The 13,372-nt window shown below is 43.1% G+C and overlaps 1 protein-coding gene across 21 annotated transcripts in view; it reads right to left on the reverse strand.

The window, feature by feature from the left end:
* The window catches only part of LOC129862751 (pleckstrin homology domain-containing family A member 7-like), a 167,434-nt gene that overhangs the window by 93,858 nt on the left and 60,204 nt on the right, over nucleotides 1-13,372 (reverse strand). Inside the window, exon 1 of one of the 21 annotated variants that reach the window (XM_055934694.1) lies at nucleotides 3,558-3,664. The exons of 19 other annotated variants lie outside the window; for them this stretch is intronic. The gene's annotated coding sequence lies outside the window, so the exon portion shown is untranslated. Of the gene's footprint in view, nucleotides 1-3,225; nucleotides 3,370-3,557; nucleotides 3,665-13,372 lie in introns of those variants that run through there. One more of the 21 variants, XM_055934695.1, reaches the window with a different exon arrangement.

Raw genomic sequence — 13,372 nt, forward strand, 5'->3', positions numbered from 1 at the left:
TCGGTCTTCCTTTCCTGTGGCTATCCTCATGAGAGCCAGTTTCATCATAGCGCTTGATGGTTTTTGCGACTGCACTTGAAGAAACATTCAAAGATCTTGAAATTGTCCGGATTGACTGACCTTCATGTCTTAAAGTAATGATGGACTGTCGTTTCTCTTTGCTTTTTTGAGCTGTTCTTGCCATAATATGGACTTCGTATTTTACCAAATAGGGCTATCTTCTGTATACCACCGCTACCTTGTCACAACACAACTGATTGTCTCAAACGCATTGATAAGGAATGAAATAACATAAATTAACAAGGCACACCTGTTAATTGAAATGCATTCCAGGTGACTACCTCATGAAGCTGGTTGAAAGAATGCCAAGAGTGTGCAAAGCTGTCATCAAGGCAAAGGGTGGCTACTTAAAAATATATATATATATAAAATATATTTTGAATTTGTTTAACACTTTTTTGGTTACTACATGATTCCCTATGTGTTATTTCATAGTTTTGATGTCTTCACTATTACTCTACAATGTAGAAAATAGTAAAAATAAAGAAAAACCCTGAAATGAGTAGGTGTGTACAAACTTTTGACTGGTACTGTATAAAAACGGTATCCATTAATTAATTTGACTCTGGGTAAGTAGAAAAAAAATGGCATAATTGCAAAATTTCAAACTATCCCTTTAATGTAGCTACATGAAACTGCAATACAGCAAAATATACAGTTCAACTAGGCAGTACAACTACAGTACAGTACGACTAACTACTACAACTAATGTAAGGAATGCATCTCAACTCCCTTCAAATCGCATGATATGGGCTGGCACAATTATCGTATAACAGTGACAATTATGGGCAATAAATGTCAACTAAAAAAACAAGAAAATGTCTTAATACATTCATTTTAGGTGAAGGGGGCATTCAACTTTATATTTAAGTATAGTTTGTCAAATAGCAGCAATAGCTCATAATCATTTTACTAGCAGAGCGGAACAGTTCAAATGTTCAAAGCTGTCAAATCAGTTGTTTTTAAGATAGGGGTGTCACCAAAGCTGTGTTGTATTACTTTTGGTATGTCAATTTCAAAGATGCATTTTGCAAGGTAAAAAAAAAGTAAACTAAAATTACAATAACTGTTAAATCAAATTAAAAAGTGCCGAATACAGCAGGTGTAGACCTTACCTTGAAATGCTTACTTGCAAGCCCTTAACCAAGAATGCATTTTAAGAAATAGGGTTAAGAAAATATTTACTAAATGAAGTAAAAAATGAAAAGTCAATATAATAACAATAACGAGGCTATGTGTGGAGGTACAGGTTAGTCGAGGTAGTTTGTGGTAAAGTGACTATGCACAGATAATAAACATGTAGGTATTACAGACTCGGTCAGGGAGAGGTTGAAAATGTCAGTGAAGACACTTGCCAGTTGGTCCGCACATGCTCTGAGTACACGCTCTGGTAATCTTTCTGGCCCTGCGGCCTTGTAAATATTTACCCGTTTAAAGGTCTCACTCACATCGGCTATGGAGAGTGTGATCACACAGTCGTCCGGAACAGCTGGTGCTCTCATGCATGCTTCAGTGTTGCTTGCCTTGAAGCGAGCATAAAAAGGCATTTAGCCCGTCTGGTAGGCTCGTGTCACTGGGCAGGTCACGGCTGAGTTTCCCTTTGTAGTCTGTAATAGTTTGCAAGCCATGAGACATCCGACGAGCTTCAGAGCCGTGTAGTAGGATTCAATCTTAGTCCTGTATTGACACTTTGCTTGTTTAATGGTTCATTTGAGGGCATAGCGAGATTTCTTATAAGCGTCCGGATTACTGTCCCGCTCCTTGAAAGCGGCAGCTCTAGCCTGAAGCTCGGTGCGGATGCTGCCTGTAATCCATACCTTCTTGTTGGGATATATACGTACGGTCACTGTGGGGACGACGTCGCCAATGCACTTACTGATGAAGCCGGTGACTGAGGTGGTATACTCCTCAATGCCATTGGATAAATCCCGGAACATATTCCAGTCTGTGCTAGCAAAACAGTCCTATAGAGGAGCATCCGCGTCATCTGACCACTTCCATATTGAGCGAGTCGCTGGTACTTCCTGCTTTACTTTTTGGTTGTAAGCAGGAATCAGGAGGATAGAATTATGGTCAGATTTGCCAAATGGAGGGTAAGGAAGAGCTTAAGTATCCGTCTCTGTGTGTGGAGTAAAGGTGGTCTAGAGTTTTTTCCCCCTCTGGTTGAAATTAGGTAAAGCGGATTTAAGTTTGCCTGCACTAAAGTCCCCGGCCACTAGGAGGACCGCTTCTGGATGAGCATTTTCTTGTTTGCTTATGGCTTATACAGCTTGTTGAGTGCGGTCTTAATGCCAGCATCAGTTTGTGGTGGTAAATAGACAGCTACGAAAAATATAGATAAAAACTCATGGTAGATAGTGTGGTCTACAGCTTATCATGAAGTACCTCTACCTCAGGCGAGCAATACCTCGAGACTTCCTTAATATTAGACATCGCGCACCAGCTGTTATTGACAAATAGACGCACACCCCCACCCCTCGTCTTACCAGACATAGCTGTTCTGTCGATACACGGAAAACCCAGCCAAATGAATATTATCCGTGTCGTCGTTCAACCCCGACTCTGTGAAACCGTACATCCTTCGCGTTGGACTCATTAAAGAAAATAATCTTTGAGGTGAGTAATCACTGTTCTGATATCCAGAAGCTATTTTCAGTCATAAGAGACAGTAGCAGCAACATTATGTACAAAATAAGTTACAAACAATTGCAAAAAAAACACACAAAATAGCAGAGTTAGTAGCCTGTAAAACGGCAGCCATCCCCTCTGGCGCCATTACTACCACTTGCATTACAATGAATCCACAATTCAATTATCTTCACAGCCCTATGTACAACATTTACCAAAACTATAAAAACCTCCTACACACCTCCAAGAAAAGTTAAGGTTACTGTGCATCCTAGTAAAGCAAGTGTCAACTTTATTTCACAGTTAAGCTCACTGAAGCCATTCCCTCTTCCTCAATTACATTTTTGTCACCTAAATGAGAACTCTACCTCTTTTATCTCTTTAAAATCTCAATCAAATCCCAGCTAAAGCTAGCACTTCCACACCTGACTGTACTATCGAAATAGATCAATAATTAGCTTGTGTAGCTGCACTGCACAACCCTCTGAAGATCGCCTACAATACTGTATATGAGATCCAAGCAAAGCCCAAGCTCACCAAAGCAACTTCCTGCTACATCCTCCGAATACAAACTGCAACTCAGCTGAACTATGACAGTAACTACAGTTCTAGTGCTGTTTCAGAGCTGCTTCCATTTGTTTCCTTAGAGCCGGAGCCACTAGGCAGTTAGCTGCTACAGCTCGGGCATTGCCCCCACGGTCAATGTCGCCTCAGTATCCCAATAGCTCAGTTCCACCTTGCCCCCTCTCTCTCTCTCTGCCTCTCGCTCTCCCTAGATTGCTGGAATGGTGAGCACTTACAAAACGCAGAGCTTTTTTAAAAAATGGTTAAATGAAAGTTAAGGGTTAAATCAAACTGGACTCCTTTACCTGCTTCCACATGGCTACGGTTCTGGCTTTCACTCTGCTGGTCTGTGGGTGTGTATGAGCTATTCCTGTGTTTAGCGGGAGGGGGGGGGGGGGGTAATGTGCTATCCCAGTAGCTAGGTCCTGTCATAGGGAGGAGGGAATGGGGGGAATCCTATCTGACCCACACCTCGCTCTTTCGTTCCCTCACTCTCCCTCGTTGGCTTCCCAGTACGACTGTGAGAGGCACTACAGTGAGAGGCAGTGACACAACGTAGCCTTGCTCCAAACTACCACGGTCTCACGTCCCCGTATAGAGCGCAGGCACATGCGTAGTGCACGCGCACGCAGAAATACCATGAAACAAAATCAGATCTATGAGATAAACTAAAGTCTGCAGATGCCTACCAGAATGGGAACGTCAGAGAAAGCTATGGGTATTGGCACATGGAGAAAGCAGGCCCATTTATCAGTGTGGGCCGGCAGTGTGTAGAATTCTATCTGTGTCTGGCGGCACAAATCACTTTAATGAGGGTTATTAACCACGCAGGATGAGCATGGGCCATTAGACTGCTACACACGCACCATTATACAGCCATTTGACCATATCCTCTGTAACAAGCCTCTTCTGAAAAATCATATTTGAGGTGCTATTTTGGGACATTTGTTTTGCAGCAAACTCCAAATCCTTTAGGACTGGGCCCCTCAGAGGTACTTAGGAGTTCACCTCAAATAAATATCACCAGGTTGTCTTGGCGGTGACTTCAAAAAGCCTTTGTTGCAGAGAACAGGAAAAGCTAACGGTCAGTTTGTTCCTTTCATCTGAATCCACAATTTCAAACTTCACTTGGCCATCTGTTACGACGGAAATTCGTCTTCTGCTCTGCTCTCATCCACAATAGCAATGTGCGCGTAAACACAAACACAGACACATGCACGTGCTGTACACACACACACACAGTATTCCTTCATCTCGCCATGTTACCAAGCCTCCATATTCTTCTCTATACCAAACTAACTAGTATCTACTATTTTCTCGACTATCTCCGTTGTCCTTTCGATAAAGGAAGTATAACTTGTGGGATTGCTTTCAGCCTAGGGATTGACGTCATAGCCTAACCCTAACCCAGCAGCCTGATCGATTAAAGTGGTGTTTGGCATTGTGGCACACAGGAAAGCTTTTGTTTGGCCAGCTTGTAACCAGTGCCCCCTCTCCTGTTTCACCGTGGCCCTGAACAACAAGGGCATCTCCAGCACAAGAGAGGGGGAAGGGGGGACTCAATTCTGGTGACAGCCTGGCATCGACACCATGCCAGTGATAACGGGCATAGTCGGGGCATAGGCATCACTGACACCTGGCATGGAGTGCCTGCTGGCTATGATGTGACAACCTCGTGCAACATGCTGTTGATAGCGGAACGTGCCGACACTGAGGCGGCCATTTTGCATTGAGAGGTTTGTGTATTCCAACTCCCATTGTCTAGCTGGTGTGATATGTTTATCAACGGTGTGCTGACGCCACCAAAACAAGCAAGAGATCTGAAGTTCAGGTGTCTCGTGACCCCAAAATGTTGTTGGTTATGTACAAACTCACAGACCAAATAAGTATGTCTGCGGTCTAATGGCAGGTGATTAATCAGTATCCAACTTCGTAGGACTATGAAGCCAACTGAAAATAGCCATCTTTAGAAAATCCCAAATATGTCTAGCTGGCTTTGTGACATATGCCTCAGATGTTGGAGGGCCAGTAGGAGGCACTCGTTCCTCTAAAAAAAATATCCCAATGCCCCAGGGCAGTGATTGAGGAAAATTGCCCTGTGTAGGGTGCAGTCATTCAGACGGGACGTTAAATGGGTGTCCTGAATCTCTGTGGTCACTAAAAATCCCATGGCACTTATCGTAAGAGTAGAGGTGTGTTAACCCCGGTGCCCTGGCTAAATTCCCAATCTGGCCCTCGTACAATCATGGCCACCTAATCATCCCCAGATTCCAATTGGCTCATTCACCCCCCCTCCTCTCCCCTTTAACTATTCCCCAGGTCATTGCTGTAAATGAGAATGTGTTCAGTCAATTTACCTGGTAAAGTAAGGGTAAAAAAGTGTTATAAGTGTGTCTCGTCTCCAAAACATTGTGGATTACAAACAGACTCATAGACAAAAGGAGCAGGAAGGAACTTGTCTAGAGTAGAGAAGACTATAAACTTGGTCTGGATTGAGAGGGTACAAGGACCTAACCTATAGTTACTCCATTGGACTCTTCTTGCTCTGTCTCCAGGCTTGGCAGCAGCTAGCCTGAAATAGACGACAGTCTCCTCCAATGAACAGGTCGGACCTGACCCTCCGTTGAACTGTCGGCACTGTCTCAGAACACATGCACATTCCAAAATGCATTCAAATCGGATGTACTACCGCATATTCGCACATTGTTAAACTGCAATACATTGGAGGAGAACCGACTTGTGTATGTGTGCGACTGGGACGTAGAGGGAAACAGCTGGTTTTACAGCTCCAGCTCTAACATTAGAGGCCTGCTAACATTGCGTGAACATTTGTGTGAGTGATTTATAGTTTACACTAGACCACTACTTCCCTCTGGGTGTCAGTGTCAAAACACAGTGTTGTTAGACAAGGTCAAGGTAACGGAGGTGAGTATCAGGACAGGTCAAGTTTACTCAAGTAAAAACTGCCCGGTCATGGTTTGCTCATCTTGTTCACTTAATTGAGTTCACTTAAGAGAATTTCTCCTTGCCAAATTTTAGCAAGGTCAAGCTTATGTGCTTACATTAAGTTTTTCATGGGATGAAATTAACTTAAAACACTTGGTAAAGTTAACTTAAAATTAGTTCGGCAAGTTGTATTACTTTAAGCAGAGTTTCTCAAATCAACCAAATTAGCTTCAACACTCTAGCAAGTTCACTTTAAGAAGCGTTTCCTCAATCACTCAAACTTCCCCTGGAGTTGGACTGGTTCACTGATGAGCACAATTCTTTTCTCCGATAGCTATGGAAATTAGAGAGCTGGATGTTCGACCCTTGTCCACGCACAAATCAACGCGGCCATTTTGGAAGCCTGCTTCTGTGCCTGATTCGCTTCCATTAAACCCACTTGGAGATAATACAAATATTCACATTAGCATAAACACTGATGGCAGAGAGACAGCGTTGTGGCATTGTGTGATTGGGATGAGTGCGGTGAGCACTGAGAAGTATTAAGACTCGTTAGAGAAGAGCCTACGCCGACTCTAAAACCCAGTCTAGTCTACACATGGCAGGTTATGCATTCACTGCAAATGAGATATTTTCCCCCAACTGTAAGACTACTGAGGGAGGGAGGATTAGGGAAAGCTATCTCAGGAGTAAAGTGTATGTGTGTGTGTGTGTGTGTGTGAGAGAGAGAGGAAGGTTTGCATAAAGAACTAGGGTTCTGTTCATCTTCCTTCTGCATAGCTTGATAACATTTTCTCTGTCTTTTCAGAGTGTCCTGGTCCAGGGAAGTGACAGGGGACAGATGGTGGGTTTGAGAGAAAGTGATAGAGTGTGGGGGAAAGATGGAGGAGAGGAGGTAGAGTAAGAATAAATAAATACATCAAATTGATGGACTGAATGGAAAATGGGAAGAACCCAAAATCAGGATTTCACGTGTGACATTTCCACATGTTATGTACATGTGAAACCATGTGTTTTTGGAACACTTCACATGTGATGATATTTCACATGAAGTTTTACATAGATTTTCACATAACCTTTCATACAGTACCAGTCAAAAGTTGACACACCTACAACACCTTTATTTTTCCTATTTTCAACATTGTAGAATAACAGTGAAGACATCAAGACTATGAAATAACACATATGGAATCATGTAGTAACCAAAAAAGTGAGATTCTTCAAAGTAGCCACCCTTTGTCTTAACAGCTTTGCGCACTCTTGGCATTCTCTCAACCAACTTCACCTAGAATGCTTTTCCAACAGTCTGGAAGGAGTTCCCACATACTATGCTGAGAACTTGTTGGCTGCTTTTCCTTCACTCTGCAGTCCATCCCCTGCCACACCATCTCAACTGGGTTGAGGTCAGGTGATTGTGGAGGCCAGGTCATCTGATGCAGCACTCCATCACTCTCCTTCTTGGTCAAATAAATGCAAACCAGATGATGTGGGGGTGCTTTGCTGGTGACACGGTCTGTGATTCATTTAGAATTCAAGGCACACTTAACAAGTATGGCTACCACAGCATTCTGCACCGATACAGCATCCCATCACACCTCCTCCTCCATGCTACACGGTAGGAATTACACATGCAGAGATCATCCGTTCACAGACTCTGCGTCACACAAAGACACGGTGGTTACCAATAATCTCAAATTTGGACTCATCAGACCAAAATGACAGATTTCCACTGGTCTAATGTCCATTGCTCGTGTTTCTTGGCCCAAGCAAATCTCTTCTTCTTATTGGTGCCCCTAAAAAGCAACTAATCCCTTTACAAACAGCCTATGAGGCGTAGATATGAGTCAAAATTGACTACAAAGTGTAAATAGGATAATTTTGGTCATAAAGTAATTCTCGTCTAAAACGGAGTAAACCAGGGTTGGGTTTGGATTACAAGCATGTCAACAAATCATACCCCATTTTGCCAAGCTCCACGTGAAAATCGCCCCTCCGCCCACTTCGCTTCCCTTCATTGAATGGGTCACCGCTGTTTCATTGCCACAACCCGTTCAAAGGATCAAGGGCCCTATATGGGATTGACCATGCCTCCACAGCCAAAGTTATATGATTTGCATGACCTGTCGAAGGACCCAAGCTAATATGCGGAATAGGGGCTTCGAGTTCGAACCAAAACAAAAGTACCGATTCATGGCGTTTCTTTTAAAACCTCTGAAATTGACTTTTTAACATTTAACTTGAAATTAAATGACTTCACCATTCAGTGGGGATATAAACAAGTGCCCATGCTTTTAAAATATCAGTAACGTTCCGGAACAGTATAGATCCCTTTAGTTTCTGGTTCCGTGTATCAAATGATTTTGTCCTTTTCCGGTTTTGTTCCCTGAACCGGTTCCAAACCTTGATTCATACTCCTTGACTCGTTCCACATATTTAAATCAAATTGATATAAGTATTCACACCCCTGAGTCAATACATGTTATTAATCCACTTTGGCAGCAATTCCAGCTGTGAGTCTTTCTGGGCAAGTCTCGCAGAGCTTTGTACACCTAGATTATACAATATTTGCACATTATTATTTTTTAACTTCTTCAAGCTCTGTCAAGTTGGTTGTTGATCATTGCTAGACGGCCATTTTCAAGTCTTGCCATACATTTTCAAGCCAATTTAAGTCAAAACTGTAACTAGGCACTAGGCTAGGCTACAATTTGTCACCTGTGTTTGTTGGAAAGCAGACTGAACCAGGTTTTCCTCTAGGATTTTGCCTCTACTTAGCTCTATTCCGTTTCTTTTATAATAATTCATCCTTGGGCCTTGCCGATGGCAAGCAGATCCTTAACATGATTCAGCCACCACCATGGTTGAAAATATGAAAAGTGGTACTCAGTGACGTATTGTGTTTGGTCCAAACAAAACCCTTTGTATTCTACACTGAACAAAAAGAAAACGCAACATGCAACAATTTCAAAGATGTTACTGAGGTACAGTTCATATAAGGAAATCAGTCAATTTAAATAAATTCAATAGGCCCTAATCTATGGATTCCACATGACTGTGAATACAGATATGCATCTGTTGGTAAAAGACACCTTTTTAAAAACGGTAGGAGCGTGGATCACCATTTGCCTCAATGCAGCGTGACACATCTCCTTCGCATAGAGTTGATCAGGCTGTTCAATGTGGCATTTATAATGTTGTCCCACTCCTCTTCAATGGCTGTGCGAAGTTGCTGGGTATTGGCGGGAACTGGAACATGCTGTCGTACACGTCGATCCAGGGCATCCCAAATGTGCTCAATGGATGACATGTCTGGTGAGGATGCAGGCCATGGAAGACCTGGGACATTTTCAGCTTCTGGCAAAGACCTCACCTCCAGCCTCACCTCTAGCCTCACCAACGGTTGTCGATGGGTAGAGACCAGTATTAGGTTTCAACATAGGATATGTTCATTTGTCAGATATCACCTTTGTTAATAGAAGAGTGACTGTGTATGTGTTCGCAGATGCATTTATGGAGCCAGCACTTGGAGACTTGTCTAACATTGAAAATGGAGAGAGACCTGGCACTCAAATTCAGCATTTGTATTCTTGGCATATTACTCTGTAGGCTACTGACCTATTCTTGGCTTCCTCCGGGAATCTCTGGGAATCTATCAAATAGTGCACCTCTAACTTTGTACAGTACAAATGCAATTAGTAAAATCAGTCACACTACGAAATGCTACCAAATAAACCACAATTCAATCATAACACTGTGATTGTATAGATACAGACATATTATTGCATTTTTTCTGGTTTGTGCGAAATCGTTAAGAGTAATGCAAAACCAGTCCGCACACCACCAAGGTGAATTGGTTTAGTCTTGACTCTTGGTTGACAGTGTTGGGGGATGGGTAATGTATTGATGCTCGAGTGCCAAATCAACACAAATTTGTTCCTATTTGTCTTTGTTACTTCTTTTTGATATTTGTGTCTTATTTTTGTATGTATTTTTATTTTCTATATTTGAAATGTTATGATTATTTATATGTGTTGTTCTGAATGTCTGAATAAAAATGACAGTTAGCAGTGAAAAAAACAAAAAACACCATTCTGCACTAACAGGGCATTTTTACTTCGATTAAATGTCAGGAATTGTGAAAAACGGAGTTTAAATGTATTTGGCTAAGGTGTATGTAAACTTCCAACTGTATGTCCCTCCCAAAGCGGCGTCTCCTGTGAGTCCACACCAAGCGTCTCCATTTTATCAGCGCTAGCTGTCTCGGAAATTAGCTCCTTAATAAATATTTATGGAGGACAATTTGACACAATCCATCACCCAAATTGGAGTTTTCTTAGAAGGCGCCGCGGCACTAAAACGACGGTGAAGCGCTTCCAATCATATGAGGGAGATGGGGAGAGCTGGCTTCCATGAGAGGGATGAAGAGGATGGCGTTGGTGGTCTTGTAAATTCGAGGGGATGGAAGAACATGGCAGATCTTTTTTTTTTTTTACTAACTATGCAAAGACAACTGTAGTCCCCTCAGTAAACACAATGAATTGTTTCAGATGAATTACTTAGAACAGATGAAGAGTAACGTTAGAGTAGAGCAGAAAAATGTCCACACAATGTGGAAATATGCCTTGGGCTTCAAACTATGACATTGACGGACATCCAAAACATAAACAACATTAACAGCATCACTTCATCTAAACTTCCATCTCCCTCCCACTCCACTGGTACAACTCACCTCCGTTATGTCAAACACCCTCTATTTAAACAGGCTTATAAGGACGTGACCCTGAGAGTAGACATTGATTTACATGGCACTCAGACAGACAATGTATCTGCGTCCCAAATGGTACCCTGTTACCTATATAGTGCAGTACTTCTGACCGGGGGCCGTTGGTGCCATCTACCTTGTCATTTCTTATCTGATCTGTCACGCTGAGGCAAAGTTTCCCCCTATGTACAGATGTAAGACCAGCTTCCTTTCCCCCAATCCTAACCTTAACCAATAGTGGGGGAAATTCTAAACTAACCCCAGATCAGCATTTGTCCCAGCAGGGGTGGTGGACGGACAATCCTAGTGAAAACAAAACACTGATATGTAGTGAAAACAAAATAGAGATGAGGACACCGTATTCGAATAAACACCGCAATAACGTGAGAATGTGGAACTGGGTAACTGACTCCGGTCACACAGCTCAGTGGGAAAATCTCAGTGTGACAATTGGACCATAGTGTTTACACTGTTTGTTTAGACAGCTCACAATTTAGCTGGCTTATCTACAACATAGCAGTGACGCATGCCAGGTTAAAATGTGCTGTTGATCAAACATGCTTTAGGCTACTCCTGCAGGTCATTGAGATGACAAGATTATCCAGGAAAGAAATTCATCAAATCGTTTGTTCCAAAAAAAAAGTGGGCTCTGTCTCGTCCATGGTTTGACATGATACATATTGATTCGAAAGTGAGACGATACTTTTTCCTCTCTCAATGTCTCTCTCTCCAGATTGACTGCTTGTTGTGTACGCCTGTCTAAGACCCCATTCTCTGTCTCTCTCCCTACCGCTTATGCCTTGCTTTTCCCTTCCCTATCTCCCACCTCAACCCTCTCTCGATCCATTTGACTATCACTTGCTTTCCCTCTCCCTCCATCTTCCCCTCTTCCATTCCCATCCTATGCTTCTCTTCCTCCCCCTCCCTCTATCCTTTCCCCGTTCCCTCTCCTCCACCCCCTTAGAGTCTCTCTCCCTCACTCTCCCCCGCCGTGCCTCTCCCCCCTCCGTCTCAGAAAGACAGGGGGCAGCGCTCTGAGTTAATTGCAGCTGTGCAGAGAGATGCTGGTGGATTGTGATTCTCCAGCCCTGATGAGATGCTCAATCTGTGGCCCAAATGGCACCCTATTACCTACATAGTGCAGTACTTTCTACCGGGGCCCAAAACGCGGAGGTCAAAAGAAGTGCACTATATAGGAAATAGGGTGCCCTTTGAGACGCAGCGCTGTCTTGATTGGGGCCCGTTAGGGAGACATCAGGGATAATATGCCACAGCCACTATCGCAAAAAAAAAAAAAACGCAAAGCCTTTTCGCCAATCACCCTATATACAACAGCTGGAGTGCGTCCTACGTCTCAGTTGCCATCGGCGACGCCATGGGGCCAGCCGTGGCTTTTTGTTTTCCTTCTCTCCAAAGGCTGCTCTGGGACACTTGTTGCCATGGCGATCGGTGATGTGGCCGTACATACGGATGGATACACATTTTTTTTGATGTCATCGATTATAATAAACAAGAGCTCGGGGAGCAGTGATATTGAAAAGTGCCCTTTTAGTGAGAGAGGTTCAAGTGTTTACTAGTACATATGCTCTGCTTCCTCCAAACAGGTCTGAGTCACTGTATAAACACGGTATAAAACAGTTCTAGACCGGCGACTGGCTTGGCCTCCCGCTGACTGGAGAGCAGGGTTTCAGTCTGGAGACAACGTTGTGGGAAGGTTGTATGTAAAATAACCATAGGACCTCCACGCACACTCTCACCTAGCTCTAAGAAACATATGGTTCTCAGAACATTATGTGCTAGCTGGGTCATAAGAATTGCAATACGTATCAGCACCTAAGTATCGTGATAATATCGTTTTGTGAGGTCCCTGGCAATTACCAGCCTTATTATACTCAGCAATAACAGTTGAGAGAAGGTGGGGGGGGGGGGGATTTCTCAGAGGAGATGACATCCAAATGCATTGCTTTGGGGAAGCATTAAAACTAATCAACTAAACAAACGTGGCATATCAACGTTCCCGACACAGCTCCTCAATACTGCTCTGACAGTTAAACGAAGTCATCACACAGTGCATTCAAATTCAAAATGTTGCCTAGCGAGAGCTCATATCTATACAGTATGTAAACGAACGATCACGGCTCGTATGTGCATAGCGCTTTTCAGTACGTCTGAAACTGCTTTACGGGGTTCATTAACAGCATCAATCTCCTCCAAAAGATGGCACCTTTTTGCTATATTGCTAGAATTATTATTTTTTTTTCTTTAACACTCACTTTCAAACTACCACCAACACTACTAATCAGCATCCCAAATGGCACCCTATTCCCTTTCCCTATGGGCCCTGTTCAAATGTAGTGCACTACAAAAAGAAAATAGGGTGCCATTTGGGAAGCAGCATGGTACCTCTGTCCC

Source organism: Salvelinus fontinalis, chromosome 9 (genome assembly GCF_029448725.1).
Source record: "Salvelinus fontinalis isolate EN_2023a chromosome 9, ASM2944872v1, whole genome shotgun sequence".
Lineage (NCBI taxonomy): Eukaryota > Metazoa > Chordata > Actinopteri > Salmoniformes > Salmonidae > Salvelinus > Salvelinus fontinalis.